The sequence below is a fragment of the Pelodiscus sinensis genome, chromosome 25 (genome assembly GCF_049634645.1).
Source record: "Pelodiscus sinensis isolate JC-2024 chromosome 25, ASM4963464v1, whole genome shotgun sequence".
In the NCBI taxonomy this organism is placed as follows: domain Eukaryota; kingdom Metazoa; phylum Chordata; order Testudines; family Trionychidae; genus Pelodiscus; species Pelodiscus sinensis.
Genome location: NC_134735.1, coordinates 14,314,225 through 14,327,356, shown reverse-complemented (window position 1 = coordinate 14,327,356; position 13,132 = coordinate 14,314,225). Strand labels below are relative to the sequence as shown.

The following is a 13,132-nucleotide window of genomic DNA, read 5'->3' as shown; positions in this document are numbered from 1 at the left end:
TGTTAAGCTGTGACTCTCAAAGCACTTCACTTCCAAGGCAGGGGAACTTCTCAGTTCCATAGAGGGGACTTAGAAAAGTTAGGTGTCTTCAAGTTACCAGGGCCTAATGAAATACACACTAGCATTCTCAAGGAGCTGACTGAGAAGATATCCCAACCTTTAGCTATTATCTTTGAACAGTCATGGAAGAGAGAAGAGTTTCCAGAAGATGAAAAGGGCAAATCTAGTGTCCATCTATAAAAAGGGAAATAAGATCAACCCAGGGAATTTCAGACCAGTCAGCTTAACTTTGGTGCCAGGAAAGATAATGGCACAAATAATTAAGGAACCCAAATATCTGGAGGATAATAAGGTGATAGGTAACAGCCAGAAGCGATTTGTAAAGAACAAATCATGTCAAACCAATCGGATAGTTTTCTTTGACAGGACAAGTCTTGTGGATAAGGGGGAAGTGGTGGACGTGGGATACCTAGACTTTAGTAAGGACAGGACAGCTCAGGACACAGACTTGCCTCAGCTCGCCCAGGAAGTGCATCAAACCCAGTTCTCCAGACTTGTGGCTCTGAACTCGACGCACTGGACTCTGCTGCCTCGCGGGACCCCTTGAGCTCTCTGTTGGGCTCGCCGCCCTTTGCATGTCCTGCCCCCGCTGGAGAGAGGCCTGAGACTGCTGCATCCTCCTCACCAAGGAGCTAGGAAAAGCAGCCAGGCCCCGCCCACTGGCACTCAGCATGGCTGGATGCAGGTCCCTGGGGAGCTGTTTGCCCCACACGAGGCTGAGCAGAGTCAGTGAGGTCCATTAACCTGACAGGCTGCACCTGGGGGAGAGCCAGGGGTGGCAAGACTGACGGGTACTGGAGCCCAGCTGTGAAGGAACAGGTGAGGCTAGAGCCAGGAAGTTGGCAGCAGGAGAAGGTAGCCTGCAGTCACTCCGGGGGAGGAAGGAGGTGATCTGAGGCTGTGGAGTTAAGTGGTTTACAGTTATTCTCTGGGAGGAGTTTGCTGGGCTGGTAAACTCTGAGGCTACGTCTACATTGGCATGGACTTGCACAAATACTTTTAACGCAAGAGTTCTTGCATTAAAGTATTTGTGCAAGAGAGCGTCTACACTGGCATGTGCCTTTGCGCAAGAGATGTGCTTTTGTGCAAACTCAGGCCCACTACAGTCTGTGCTCAGACTGCTACCGCCTATCCCCCTCCCCTTGCTTGTATACCAATAAGCATCCCAGCAGGTGATGTTTCTCATTTAACCCTTAGGGACCAAGAGCTGTGGCCTCCAACATTTTCAGCAAGCAAAAAAATGTTCATTTTGTTCAACAAATGTTTGTGTAGCAAATCCCCGTCTGTTTCTATTTCCTTTTTCGACCGGCCCTAGTTTAATGTCATCAGCATTTTCCTGCCGTGCTTTATTGGTCACTTCATTCAGCATGAGTGCAGATCACAGAATTCTGGTCCCTTTTTTCATAAGCCTGCTGGACAGTCTGGCCTCTGGCCCTGACTTTTCTTAGCCCCGCTCCTTGACAGATGTGGTGTAGTTCCCTGGCTGGCAGGCATGCTGAAGGGGGAGCTTGCAGAATGTGTTTGCACCACACCTGCCTGTCCTTGGTCCCGGGATATTAGACACACAAGGTGGGTGAAGTCTTGTCTTTTATTGGACAAACTTCTGTGGGTGAGAGAGATGAACGTTTGAGGTGCACTGAGCTGTTCTACAGCCCCGTGAATCTAGCAAAGCTGCTGCTGCTTGTGATGTTCCTGTCTCCAGCTCATGGGGAACTTTCAGTTGCTTTTCAAGACTTAAATTGAAAAAAACCCAGGCACAAAAATTCCGAAATGTATTTAATACGCTTTTATTCTAGGCTTATAAAATGAACTAATCAGACATTAAATGTTCATTAAACAACAGTGAAAGTGACTCAACGGGCTCCCTGCAAACCCCACAGCCCACCCCTTCCCCAAAACTCATCATGCAAACTCATCGGCCAACGGATGGGTCCCATCCGGCAAGGTCCTCGCGCAGCAGTGGAAACTCAGAGCGCGTGTTACTGGAAGGGGCTGGGGCTTTGCAGATGAGAGGCGGCAGGCTGCTCTGAAGATGGCTGACTTAATACAAGTGAAGCTCTCCGTCTGCTCGGGGACCCGGAACTTTTCTAAAGCTGGAGCGGCCTTGGACGGATTTGTGTGGCAGGTCAGAGCTGGGCTTCCTATTACCCGCCTGTGGGTGCCGGCACCTCTCAGGATGGGGCCCTCTGACTCAGCTGGTCACAGCACCATGGGAACATGTTTCATTGCTGAAAGCTCCGACTGACTCGATACTGTCCCTTCCCCCCCTTTATACTCCCTCTTCTCCCTTCCCTGCCTCTGCAGCAGTGATTACGCAGCCATCTGCCATCAGCCCGGCAGCTGTCCATCAAGGAGCCCCACAATTGCTACCCCCTGCTCACTGCTGGTGGGAATTTCTAATTTCTGTTACACAACCCCAGGAAACCTCCTTGCCTTAATGGGTATGTGACTAGCGCAGCCAGTCGCTAATAAAGCGATGGTTATATAAGCAGCCTAAGCCCCCGGCCTGAGCTGAAAAGGTTAGGACTCCCATCAGCTGATGCTAATGAGGGTCAAGGTAGGTGAGGGAATATCCTGTCTTGGACCAACTTCTGGTGGTGCGAGAGTTGCTGCACAGAACTCTCCTTCGGGGCTGGGAAACGTACTTCGCGTGTCAGCGCAGATCGGCTACCCAGTCTGCTCTGAGCAGTTAACACGTTGGGGACCATTCAAGGTGAAGTGGCCCATAACACACCTGCAGACATGGGAGGAACAGCCTGGGGAGTGCAGCTGGGCCGGGGGGTAGTTAGTGTGTCACGGATCATTGTAATAAGCCATAAAGCCGGGGTCTCTGTTCAGCCCGGGACTTTTAGTATCTAGCAAAGTTATGAATTTAAACTCCCAGACGAGGCTTCTGGAAGTTCAGGGCAGGGCTCCTGCGAGGCCGAGGGCCGACAGGTCGAATATGAAGCGATTGTTTTGGGAAAAGTGTTTGAAAAAAAGCCCAAAACACCACATCCGCTGTGGGTGAACAGCAGGGAGTGTGGCCGAGGGGTGAAGGCTTGGGCTGGTTCTGTTCTTAGAGCAGCTGCTAACCTGGTGTATGACCCTGGGCATGTGGTTTTGCCCAATCTGAGCTTTTGTTTTCCCTCTTTCTCTGCTTTGGCTTCTTAGCAGTTTAGGGAAGGTTGGAGCTGGTCACCACAGGACATTTGTCTCCCATCAGAGATTCCAAGATTTCGGATGGAGTGGTTCCGAATTTATGAGATAAGCTAGAAATCAACTTCTGCAGGCCTTCTGATTCAAAGTCAAAGCAAAACATTGTCTTCATTTCTCATCAAATTTCCGCTACATCGATTCCTTCCCACAAGATGTTTTTCTCTGGAAATTGCTGAGTCCATAAAACTGTTTTCTTGGAAACTTCAGACCCGCTCCAGGGCAAAGCCTGGCTCTTGCTCTCTGCACGGAGAACCCAGTATAATAGGGTGTGAGTAGGCACTGGTTTAGTATAAAAAACTGGAGAAGATCCACCAGGACCCTAATTAGCCAGCTTTTTTGTTTGGGAGTTTTTAGGGCAGCTACTTTGGCATTTCCTAATTTTCTGTCATTTCCCTCACATTTGCCCCCTTTTAAATTCTCAGCGGGTATGTCTGCACTGCAAAAAATGCTCCAGCAGCTGGCCCATGTCTGCTGAGTCAGGTTTGGGCTTCAGTGCTGTAACATTGCTGTGGAGCGCATGAATGTCTGCACTGCGATTGTAGAGCCCCAGGGACCCCCATCCGCTGTCCTGGGCCAGGCAGGGGTGTTTTATTGCAGTGCAGATCTACCCACAGACACCACAGCAGGCCAGTCCCAAATTCTACCATGGGAAGACAGATACAGCTGGTCCTGGAACCCAGCAATGTGTTCCGGCTGGCAGAAAGCGGGGAGGTTTAATGGGCTGGCATGATGGGAGGAGGACACTGTCTCTGGCCTGAAAAATGCCATCCCCTTGCATGGCCAAGTCAAGGGAGCTCTCAGGCAGCGATGCCCCTGCGAGACAAAGCCAACAAGCCCGCTATGTCCATCCAGCGCATCCCCCATGGAGCATGGATCACGTCTCCCAGTCAGTACCCAGCCTGGCCAGGAAAGCTAATGATCCAGCCAGCAGCCCAAATGCAGTGATGAATTGTGGCCACATGCCCCTTGACATTTCCAGGCCTGCGGGCGGGGCGGGGAGAGGGGCAAAGGAGGCAGTTGCCCACGGCCCAGTGATTCAAAGGGACTCAGAGCCCCGATCCCTTTAAATCGCCACCAGAGCACCAGGCGGCTCCAGGCAGTGCTGGGTGAGGTGCCGCAGTCCAGGTGCCACTGAGGGCCGGCTGCCCGTGGCCCCCTCACCTAGCCCATGGCCCCGGCGTGGCTCTCTCTCCTCTGGCATTTCCAGTTGCTTGCAGGTGGCCTCTTACTCCCTTCTCAGCTTGTGCAGGGTGGAAGAGCTCAGAGAGATTGAAGTTTGGCTTCCCTATCCCCCCCCCTCCCAGCTGTATATTCAGCTAATACAGCAGTTCTCAAACTGTGGTCCATGGCTGCATTCCATGTGGTTTGAGCTCAGCCCCCTCCCTCCCTCTGCAGCGGGGAGCCCCTGCTGGCGCTCCAGCCTTGTGCCCCCCCACTGGCTTCTCACAGGGGAAGGGAAGGGAGAAAGCCCCCAGCCTAACTGCACGATCCTGCTCATAGGGAAGAAGCAGAGCTGCACGGCTACTCCCGCTCCCCCTCCCCCAGCAGACGTGCTGCCTGGTGGCTTGCCCCATTGCTCCCATTGGCTGGAATCTGGCCAATGGGAGCAGCAGGAGGCTGTGCCTGGGAGCCTGATGCCTGGGAGTGATGTGGGGCACCAGGGCTGGCGTTAGGAAGTGCGGGTCCCACTTCGAACAGTTTTGACGGGGCCCCGGCAGCCAGGATTTTTTTGTTAAGCAAAAAACAAAAAAACAAAAACCCAGCACACAAAAAAAGAGTCACAGCCCCTTTAAATCCCCAGCTACAGGGCAGAGTCCCGCCTTCCCGCCACACCCCAGGGCCGACTCACCCCTCCTGTGATGCAGGGAAGCCGCTGCGCTCCTCCTCCGGGGCCGACCCCCACTCCCGCACTGGCACCAGCAAACTTCTGGCTTTAGGGTATGGGGCCCGATTCAGGGGAATCGGATGAATCGGCCTAAAGCCGGCCCTGTGGGGCACGAAGGCAAGTAAGTGCCCCCCTTCCACTTGTGCCCAGACCCCATATCTCCAGCCTGCTCTTGCACTCTCCGTTACTCCTGCCCCCTCCCTTGGCCAGACACCCTACTCCCAGCCTGCTTCTGCACCCTACCTCCCAGCTAGACCTCGCAGCATCATCCCCTCTTGCACCCCATCTCACCCAGATCCTGCATCCTCATCCCTATCCCACTTGCTGGCAGCCCTGTCTCATACACTGAACTCCTCATTTTTATTCCCACCCCAGAGCCTAGGGAGGTCCACAAAATCCACTAACCCTGGAACCCCAGAAGTATAAATCTGGCCTCTGGGGAGCGCTGAACTTCATCCCTCCCTGTCCCTTCTCCTCCCCTGGTGGGGCTGGAGCACCAGAGGAGTGAGGTGTCTCAGTTGGGGACCACATCAGTGAGGGTTGGGAATTTGTGGGGGAGGGTTTGCTTCCCACTTATGTGGTCCCCAACTGATTTTTCTGTGGGTCAGTGGCCCCCAATCCAAAAAAGGGTCCTTACCCCGCCATAAAGAGAACATAGAAACATTTAGTGTTGGACATAAATTAATATTTGATTTTATTTAAAATGAAGTTTGATAAACTAACATGAGAAAGTTAAAGCGCTTCATCTGTTTCATAATTTAAATCAATATTTCTACTGGTTAAATTAACCCATTCTCCCGAGCTGCAGTACTAGCAAAATGGCTCAGGCGTAATTCTGCAATGAATGGCGAGTTTCCATTAGCAGCTGGTGGTCCATAGAAAGGAGGGCCAGGTGGGTCACAGGCCAAAAGGTTTGAGCACCACTGAGCTGATAACATACTGTCTGTCCCCTGCTTTAAAGAGACACTGGGTGAAACTCAACACTGCTCGAAAACAGACTTCCTTTCCCTGCTTCTAACAGGCCCTCGCTGTCAGAACTGAGGCAAGTGTCCACTACAGAATTAACCCAGCCTCAATTACGTTACACTGGCTTTACGTGTCCCCACTACTCTGTTTCTTGTGTCAGCCGCACGTGGCCGCACCAGGAATGCTTGCACCGATGTGACTGCCAGTGCCGGGCGTGTGGGATGGCTTCTGAAGGCCAGCGACAGTCGATGCAAACAAAGCAGTCTCCACTGACAGTGCATTAACCTAACTACATCAACCTAAGCACTATGCCTTGCACGGAGATGGAGGGAAGTCAGGTCGTGAGTGAGTCACTTTGGTGGGAGCGACATTTTAGCGCAGTTACATTGATGTAAGATGCTTTCTTATGTTGACCTAACTCTGTTGTGTAGCCCAGGCCTGAGAATGGTAAATACTGAAGGCACTTCACGCTATGGATGGTTCTGATGGGCATTTTGCTTAATTTATCAAATTCACTTTGTTGTATAGTCAGGTTCACCTTCCTCTTCTCTTACCATAGCAGCAGGCTGCAGTGTTTGGGCTGCAAATGCAACTTTTTGGTAATAGTTTCTACTAAGCATTTTATTGAGCTCCCTGGATATATTTCTGTTCACCTTTGCTTGTATAAAAACGTGGTTTATGGAGTTCAGTTCTGGCTCTCACGTATGTTCCTTTCCACTGATTGTGTAAGGGTTTAATTTTTCAACCCTTACTTACCTTGGATATTAGTTTTGAAATCAATAAGTATCACTTCCCGGTTTGATTTTCCACTGTCTTGTAAATCACATTGGTTTCATTTTACCCCCTCTTTCCGAGGCGTAATTTATGCCCCAGGCAATAAGGTAGTGGAGACTCAAACGCAATGTAAGTGAGGATTGGCACAAGAGAGCTCTATTTCTCTGGCCGTGCTCTCTGCCCAAAGATCAGTGTCATGTAATGCAGCATTTTATAAATGAATGAGTTCAGCTGATTTGAGATTATCCTTGTAAAGGAATAAAAGTCTAACCAACTTCTCAAAACTGTGTACATTTGCCTGTAAATGGAAACTGGTTAATATCTTGGGACTTCAAATTCTCAGGCCTGTTTCCAAGACCTCACTGAAAAACTAGCTGTAATCACTCTTCCAGTGACATGCAAAGGTTCATTTTCATCACTGTCTTCCAAACAGATTTCAGTGCAATCGCTTCGTCAAAAGTCTTAACCATTTCTCTTGAGGTTGCATTTCTTACCCACTGAAATGGTGCCATCTCTGGGTGGAATGTGGCAGCTGTCCAACCACCTACATGACAATTTGAGTCCTGTTTCCAAGTAAAACTACCACGACACTTGGAATTTGGACAGGACATGTGGGGGCTTCTCTATTGAGGACTCAGTTCCTATTCAGGTACCTAGACAAAGCTAGATTTTCCTAAGTGTTTGTGCTATACAAATGTTAATACCTGGCATTGTACGGGTGCACAGTCCTATGGCAACCCGCGTCCCTGCCATCTCTTTCAATAGCTCCCTGCTGGCTTTTGCCACAGCTCAGCCAGCTCTTGCCAGAGCTGTGCACCCAGGTGCACCTGCGTCCTTTCACCTCTGAAGGGTGAAAGTCCAGGCTGATCCTCCCTTAGCCACAAGTTGTTTGGGTCACCTCCCAAACCCAGGAAGTCCATGCTCTTCGGCCAGGATAACGCAAGGCAACTGTAATTAACAAGAATCGGAGAGGTAGCCCTGTTAGTCTGAATCTGCATAAACAACAAGAAGTCCTATGGTGCCTTACAGACCAACAGATTTATTGGAGCATAAGCTTTTGTAGGCAAAGACCCACTTCGTCAGATGCATCTTTGCCCACGAAAGCTTATACTCTAATAAATCTGTTAGGGTATGTCTACACTACCCCGCTAGTTCGAACTAGGAGGGTAATGTAGGCATACCGCACTTGCAAATGAAGCCCGGGATTTGAATTTCCCAGGCTTCATTTGCATAAGCGGGGAGCCGCCATTTTTAAATCCCCGCTGCTTCGAACCCCGTGCAGCGCGGCTACACGGGGCTCGAACTAGGTAGTTCGGACTAGGTTCCTATTCCGAACTACCGGTACACCTCATTTCACGAGGAGTAACGGTAGTTCAGAATAGGAACCTAGTCCGAACTACCTAGTTCGTGCTGCGTGTAGCCGCGCTGCACGGGGTTCGAAGCAGCGGGGATTTAAAAATGGCGGCTCCCCGCTTATGCTAATGAAGCCCGGGAAATTCAAATCCCGGGCTTCATTTGCAAGTGTGGTATGCATACATTACCCTCCTAGTTCGAACTAGGAGGGTAGTGTAGACATACCCTAAGTCTATAAGGTGCCACAGGACTTCTTGTTGTTTTTGTAATTAACAAATGACTTTCAAGATCATTTCTCCCTCTGCCATGGACTCTCAGTGTGACTTGGCCCAAGAGGCATCACCTCAGTTTCCCTAGCCACAGGGCTAGGGGCTGGCTGCAGCACGGCACCGAGAGCCTGCAGAAGGCCAGGCAGGAGAGCAGGACAACAACTGAGCACAGCGGCCCACACAGCCACTATGTGCACCACTGGCAGGGGTGAGGGGCAGCAGCATTGGCTGCCCCGTGGGCCCCCCAGGATTGGCCTGCCAGCTCCCCACCATAATAAAGGGGCCATGTGGCAGAACTAGTGCACACACGCAGGGCAGCAGGTCTTCCTCTCCGCCTCCCCGGGGCTGGCTCCTGACACCCAGAAGGGCCTGCCCGGCCTTGCCCCACATCCAGCCTGCTCTCAGGGCTGGGATGCGACACTGCAGTGGGGCAGAGGGGGCTGAACGTGGCAGCTGAGGTGCAGGAGCTGGCAGCTGCAGCGGGGGGAGGGAGGCTCCATGGGGCTGGATGGACAATAAGGAATGTCTAGGGGCATGTGACTTGGCCGGAGGGAATGAAAGCCCCAGGCAGCTCTGCTCCCTCCTGTAGCACGTCCCATTAACCTAGGACCCGGGCTGGTGGGGTCTTCCCAAGTGCCTGCTTGAGCATCTGGGCTGCAGTGTTACCCTGGGCTTGCCATTGCCAGCCCACGTCTCCCAGCTGTGCTAGCAGCCGCACTGCCCTCGGCAGCCCTTCCAGCCCTGGCTGGAGCTGCATCTTCACTGCAAAATGGCAGGACTTGGACCCATGTCAAGATGGGACTTGACTTGAGCTCTGACCCATCCCCGTGTAGGCCCTGGGAGCTTCCTGACCTGAGGCAGCCTGACCTGTGTGAGGAGACAGGAGGAGCAATGGTCTCAAGTTGCAGTGGGGGAGGTCTAGATTGGATATTGGAGGGTGGGGAAGCGCTGGGCTGGGTTCCCTAGGGAGGGGGTGGAATCTCCATTCCTGGGGGATCTTAAGTCCCAGCTTGACAAAGCCCTGGCTGGGATGATTGAGTTGGGTTGGTCCTGCCTTGGGCAGGGGCTGGACTCGATGACTCCTGAGGTCTCTACCAGCCCTAGGATTTGATGAGCAGGGCGGCTGGGGCCCAATCCCCCGTCAGAGCCCAGGCGCAGGGTGCAGCGCAGCCATACCTGTAAGCTCCTCTCCTAGCTACTGGGCAGGCACAGAGCTGGCTCTAGGCTCTGGCCCTCATCAGGCTGCATGTGCATGTCACCACCTCCCACCAGCCCCCCCCTTGCACCCAAACCTCCTTCACCCCTTCTGGCCAACCCTCTCCCCAGCTCCCCCCCCAGCGCCCCAGCTGCCACATCTCTTCCCCGCCCACTGATCAGCCCGCTCTGGGGCTCTGGCTGAGACCCCGCCCCCTTTGCAGGGATTCCTGGGACCCTGTGGAGCAGGGAAGGGGCTTGTCACCCAGCCCAGAGCATGCCCGTGAATGGCCTGACAGCCCAGGCCAAGCGAGAGGCACATTTGCTGCAGCTTTTTGCTACTGCTTGGCCCAGCTCCTGTGTGCAGGGGCGCCCAGGAGAGGTCTCTGTCTGGCCGGAGGCAGGCGCCCAAGCAGGGCCGATTTCCAGACTGTGCTCCCACCACTGCTAAGGAGGTTTTGCCGCCCCTGAAAGCCTGTGCAAAGCAGCCTCCAGCAGCTGTGTGTTCTCGGCGTGACTCATCCCCACCTCCCCAGAACAACATTCCTCCTCTGTGAAATCAGGGCCTGGCTGTGTTAAATCACCAAGCAGTTCTCTCCCCACGCACCTCCTTGTAGCCAGTCTGGATGCCTGAGTCCCAGGACAAGGTGCCTGGGAGAAGGGAGTAGAATAATGCTACTGCTTTGCCTGCCTGTAGCCCCTGGGGTGCAGGAAAGCCTACTCAGTGGATGGGAAACTGAGGCACAGAGCCGTTGCAGCAGATCACAGAGCAAGGCAATGGCAGAGTTGAAAGTGGAGTGGAGCTCTGCCTCTTGTCCCCTGCCCTTCCATATGGACCATGCGGGGTGTTGTGTACAGCAAACGGCAAGGGGATGCTTAACTGTAAAGCAGGAGGAACCCGGGGTAACACCCTAGCAAGGAACTTTCTCTAGTCACAAATGGGGACTTAACCCATAATCTCCTCTGCTGATGGTCCTGAACCATTCACACTGCTGGCGCCTGCTCACTCACACGGAGGAGAATCAGGAGCCACCCAGCTCCCAAAGCAGGAAATAGATTGAGCACCACTGAAAAATCCAGCTTAGCTCTATTGCTGGCCATGGGGGAAGGAGGGTCTGGTCTGTGTGTGAGGCCCTGGAGAGAAATCAAATAATGCCCTTAAAAGAACTCTGCTTTCCTGGTTCCGGGAGCCAGCCTCAGCTGCTGGGGAAGGGAGCTTTAATGCAGTGCTAAGTGTTGCAAAAAGCAAGGTCAGGAATCCATGGTGGCTCTGCTCATTTTCCTCCTTGCGGAAGGCTGGGCCATGCAGCTTTCAGAGCCATTTGAAATGTGTCATCACAACCCCTCGCCCTGCCCTAGGGCTTCTCGTCCAAGGGCCTCCAAAGTGCTTTCCTGACACCACTTTAATTAACCCGCACAACAGAGACACCTGGCAAGTCAGTGGACATGCAGGAAAGAGAACCCAGGAGTCCTGACTCCTAGCCCCCTGGCTCCACCCACTGATCACCATAAAGAAAGAGGCACTTGCTCACACCAGGATGCCATCCCCTGTAAATTGTCAGTGAACAGAGCCTCATGTCTCCCCCCAGAGCTGACCTGCCTTTACACAGGCACCGAATCCTGCAGCCCTGACTCATCGAGGTTTGCATGCAGGAGGAATTGGGCTAGTCCCTAAACTGAGTGGGGGAAGGGCAAGGTCCAGGGTTTTAAATACAGGGCTGATGAATAGGCTCTTGCCTGCTCCAGGTCAAAAGGAATTTAGATCCTGGAAGCTGATGGACACAGCTCCTTCCCGCCTTGCGCAGGCTGGTGTGGCTGTGAGCCTCGGTGAGGTGCATTAGCATTTCATCTAGAACAAGTCCGAGCACACTGGCCGTTGATTTCAATCGCCGCACTGTGCCAGGAGCACTTCTGGGGAGGTGCGGGTGCATTTAGACACTTTTGTTATTTTTAGGTCCACTCTTCCAGTAAATCCTGCTACTGATTTCAGGAGGAGAGGGTCATCAAAGAGAGAGGAAAATATAGACACACCAGCATATATAAAACTGGTTTTAAAATCTTTCCTTTTCATTTTTCCCATCATAGGACATGCCTGGAGACCTTAATTAAAACATCCCCTCCAGGCCCCTGTCAAGTACTTTAGTCCTCAACCCTGGCAATGTATTTGGTGCAGCAGGCTTTCATGGTGAATGATACATTCACATAGAAGAGGTACATTTTGGAGGCAGAAGGTAAAGCAAATTATAATAAAGTGGCAAATCTGTCTGTGTGTCCCACTGCCAGGAATAAATCAGAACTGTTCCATTGTGTGTCATGGGCCCTATACTGCTGGCAGCTCTGGGAGACTTCCTTAGCTTCTATGGTAGGAAAGTGGACTTTCAAATCAGAAGGCTCTGTCTCTATTGGCCTCTCGTGTTAGCATGCCAGTCTGCCCATCAATTTATGGAGCTCACACCAGCCCTGGGAAGAAGAATCATAACTAGAGCTCTGCAAATCCATAGATAGCCTCATCCATGGATGCAGCAGCTGCTCATTTTTGCTGATTCAAACTTTGTCTCCTCACAGGGCAGGGAGATTAAGTGATGTGGCCAAGGTCACTCAAAGAGTTTGTAAGAGCCAGGAACGGGCGTCTCAGCTCCTGAATCCCAGCCCAGTGCATTAGCCACAAGACCATCCAGGCTGCCTCTATTGACCCCTGCCACCCTCACAGGGGCGGCAGCTCATTGCTATCCCCCAAAGGGAGTGCAACTCTACAGTACAGTTAAAAGAATCAATATACAGCAAAGCGATCGCTACTCCCTCGGGAACAGACTTTGGGTTGAAATTCATGCTTGCTCACAAGAAGTTAAGGAACCTCCGTTGCCAAGTGGATTTCTCTCCCCTTCCCCCCAAAAACGTTGTCACCAAGTGGGCAAAGGTGTCACAGCAAATATCGCAGCCGCTTCCCCGCGGCAAGACTGCAAAGCGCGTTTCCTTGTGTCCCCCTTTGACTCACCTTGAACTTGTTAGAATCGGCGGGGGTGGCCGTTCCCGCTCCCTGCCTCTGGGTTTTGCGATCTGTTCCCACACCGTGTGCACCCGAACGGGACAGCCCGAGCCAGGAGCCGTTCCACGCTCGGTCCACAAGGGCTCTCGCGGTTCCCCCTCTCTCCTTATCAAGCGCTCTGCGGGGAAAGCCGGATCGCGCGTGGGGAATAACTTGCGGGGGGGGGGGGGACTTTACCTTCTTTCTGTCACTGTCTGGGGCGGCCGTGGCGCTGTCTCAGCCCAGCCCAGCCCAAGGGGCCGCGAGGGAGGACGAGAGAAAAGTGAGCCGGGGGGAGGCTGCGTGCGCCCGAGGGGGGAACGGCGGGGCCAGGGAGGGGGAGGCGGCGGAGGGAGGCCGGGTTTAAAAGGAGGGCAGCGCAGGATTACGGAGGAGGAAGGGCGAGGG

General features: G+C 52.9%; 1 long non-coding RNA gene across 2 annotated transcripts; it reads right to left on the bottom strand.

Moving 5' to 3' along the window:
* Positions 1-736: 736 nt before the first annotated feature.
* On the bottom strand, positions 737-13,123 carry LOC142819962 (uncharacterized). 2 transcript variants are annotated; one of them, XR_012897659.1, is made up of 3 exons: positions 12,695-13,123; positions 5,108-5,245; positions 737-3,498 (listed from the first exon to the last, which is right to left on the bottom strand). It is a non-coding gene; the product is annotated as an uncharacterized LOC142819962 (long non-coding RNA). The 2 variants fall into 2 exon arrangements; XR_012897658.1 differs by having other exon boundaries at positions 740-3,498; positions 5,108-7,831.
* Between the last annotated feature and the right edge of the window lie 9 nt (positions 13,124-13,132).